At 36.7% G+C, this 3,513-nt stretch overlaps 1 pseudogene; it reads left to right on the top strand.

Moving 5' to 3' along the window:
* The first annotated feature begins 1,361 nt into the window (after positions 1–1,361).
* LOC128249535 (G-box-binding factor-like) overlaps positions 1,362–3,513 on the top strand; it is an 80,876-nt pseudogene continuing 78,724 nt past the window's right edge.

Below are 3,513 nucleotides of genomic sequence, written 5' to 3'. Positions count from 1 at the left end.
TCTTCAAATTTTATTCACCAAATCTCTTGATTTTGTTTTTGGTTTTTACCCTACCAAATTCTGGTGCCTCAAACATTTTAAGTACGACATTTAATCTTTTGATTAAATCTATATTATTATTATTATTATTATTATTATTATTATTATTATTATTATTATTATTATATATATATATATATATATATATACTAAAATATAATTTTCCACCACAACATAAATATTATCTCATCTTTAACAAATCACATCAGTGGAAATCTCCTATTCTACTACATCTAACTTAGGATATACAATAGCCTCCTCGAACAAACATAAACTCCAACACCAATCTTCTGAATATCTAAACTCTTGCACTGCATCCCAAGCTAGCGTAGACAATAGCATTAATACAAACCTTAATAACCCACCTCAACTATATAATACTAACCTGAAGCCAACACCCCACCACTCTACCGATAGACAACAAATATTAGTTCCATTACAACCTCCCAATCCAATACTAATATAAATTCCAATATGAATTCTCCTTCACTAACAACAAACCAACCATCCTCAACATCACTAATAGTAAACCCCAACCATAGAACAAAAAGAAAAACTTCCAACTGTCGCACATCTGAATCATGCCCCCTTGCAGAGTTCTGTCTCCGCAAAAGCGTAAACTATAAGTGCCGTGTGATGACATTCCGAATTCATCAGGCAAAGGTGTATGTCGGTGGCACTGTGGATTTTAAACGCCGTCATCGTGCTCATATGAATTCTTTCACTAATCCAAAATCTACTTTTTTAGCAATACATACACAACCCCCCCACATACACACACGCACGCACACACGCAAGTACTCACGCGCGCACACACACACACACACACACACACACACACACACACACACACACACAAAAATTGCGGCCTCTTAAGACAAGTGTACCTGTGATCATCAGAGCTTTGGGGACAATACCAAAAAGTGCTCTTCGCTCTTAAGCACAATAGTCAAATACCAGGAAGCCTCAAGACATCATATGTACAAAAAATTATTCTTATAGATACTGTCCACATTCTAAGAAAAACATAGCCAACTTGAAAATACCTAATTCTCATAAAATCTCAAGACTGAAGTATTATAAATTTAACAGAATCCAATTTCTCAGATTCTGGACTCCTTTCTGTACAATGTATTTTTTTCTCTATTGAGGATGGTGTGGTGTTTTGTAAAGATGTATATTCTCTTATGGAGGAACTTAACCATAAATACAGCACGAATGAGTGGCGTTTGTTTATTGTCTCCTCAAAAGTAAGCTTGAAAACAGTTTTACTGCACAATGGAAATAAGTTTCCTTCTGTTCCACTTGTCCATGCAGCTAACATGAAGGAAACATATGGAGGTATGAAGCTTCTGTTGCAAGAAATTAAGTATGAGGAACGTAAGTGGAATATTTGTCGTGATCTAAAAGTTATGGTATTTTTACTTGGAATGCAGCTGGGTTACATCAAGTTTTGTTGCTTTTCTGTGAGTGTGAGAGTCGGGATCGGAAAAAAAAAATCATTATGAAAAGAATGTGTGACGCCGAAACGATCTCTGACTCCAAGAGAGAAGTATGTCATCGATCCTCCCCTTGTTGATTCTGAGAAAATTTATCTGCCTCCTTTGCATATTAAGCTAGGATTGATGAAGAACTTCGTCAATGTTATGGATAGAACTGGCAAGGGATTCACGTATTTGAGAACTAAATTTCCAAGAGTAAGTGATGCAAAAATCAAGGAAGGTATTTTTGTTAGGCCACAAATTAGGGAGCTGATGAGAGGCCAAAAGTTTGATGAAGAGTTCAAAGATGTTGAAAAAGCTGTGCGGCTGTCATTTAAAAAAAATTGTAAAGAGTTTTGGGCGAAACATAGAGCAGAAAACTATTCTATCTTTGCGAAAGAACTACTGACATCATACAAGGCCTTGGGATGCAATATGGGCCTAAAAGTCCACTTCTTGAATTCTCACTTGGACTTTTTCCCTGCAAATCTTGGGGCTGTCAGTGACGAGCACGGCGAGAGATTTCACCAGGTCATTCTGAATATTGAACCCGGTACCAAGGAAAGCGGAGCTCTTCTATGTTGGCTGATTATCGTTGGTCACTAAAAAGGATGTTCTGGGAGCTAAATACAGTTGAAAATCTTACGCTTCTACGTTTTAAAGGTAAGTTTCCTTGTAATACCAGTCTGATCTTGAATTTATGAAATACAATTGTTTAACAATTTACACATGCTATCAAAGAAAAACTATAACTTAGAGAAAAAATCTGAAGACATGCTTGAATTATGCAGTTAAATTTCTATTAAATTCAACTACTTTTGTTTATGGGACACCATTTTTCATTAATTCTATTGACCAATTATAATTGTCAGCCTTATTTCTGCATTAATATAGTACAATTATTGTATAATTTGATTACTGTGTCACATAAAAACTATGCCTGTTAGAAAAATTCTAAAAACAGATTCGAGATCTGCATTTAAAGTATTATAAAGTTTCATTTCTTTAGTTCATAGGACAGCAAAAAGTTCTAATTTTGTTGACCAGTGTAATAACATAGTAAAACTTTCTAGTTGTTATTTGAGGTCTCTGGATGAAACTAGGAACAGATTAGTTTACAGTGGAACACGTAACGCCATGTTCAGCCAGTCGCAAAACAGCGCGGCACTTGTGCAAGACTCTAGAATACTACTTAGACCCTGGATCTACACAAGACTCACATGCGCACACGTTCTGTTAGATCGCAACCAAAGTCTAAAGTCACACACGATCTAACAGAGCATTGATTATGCAACATGCTTCGTGTTTCAAACTGAATCCCGTTCCATTAACCATTGCCTATCAAACTGAAAGAAGAGCTTCAACACTGGTTGTTCGACCTGCTGATATAAGCAGCGGAATTTCTCGCATATCGTTTGAATGATTAATAATAAATGGACGAGGTAGTCATATTTGGAAGGCCTTTGGTCATAAGCTCTGCTCGATCAGAGTTGAACAAAGACTAAACAACATCAACAAGAAAAGAACCAAAGACATTTTAGAGCTTACTCGTATCTGCTTGTTTCATACTACTACTACTACTACTACTACTACTACTACTACTACTACTACTACTACTACTACTGCTGCTGCTGCTGCTGCTGCTGCTGCTGCTGCTGCAACTACTACTACTACTACTACTACTACTAACTAACTAACTAAATTATTAACTAACTACAACGACGTCACACATATACATTTCTGGTAGCTTCTCACCGCCACCAGCACCACCACCACCACCCACCTGCAACAACATTCTTAGCATGATCTCTCCCCACCACCATGTTTGTTTCTTTACACGAACCTCTGATTTTTATTTTGGTGTCTAGCCCTCACCTTTGAAAATAAAATCTCTTTTATGAATGAGCTTCATCCACATGTGTGTGTGAGTGAGTGTTTGTGTATGCATGTGCGTTCGTGCGTGTGTGTGTGTATGTTTGTGCGTGTATGTGTA

This window comes from Octopus bimaculoides, chromosome 15 (assembly GCF_001194135.2).
Source record: "Octopus bimaculoides isolate UCB-OBI-ISO-001 chromosome 15, ASM119413v2, whole genome shotgun sequence".
Classification (NCBI taxonomy): domain Eukaryota; kingdom Metazoa; phylum Mollusca; class Cephalopoda; order Octopoda; family Octopodidae; genus Octopus; species Octopus bimaculoides.
The sequence above is the reverse complement of the archived record's forward strand: the minus strand, read 5'-3'. Positions and strand labels throughout refer to the sequence as shown.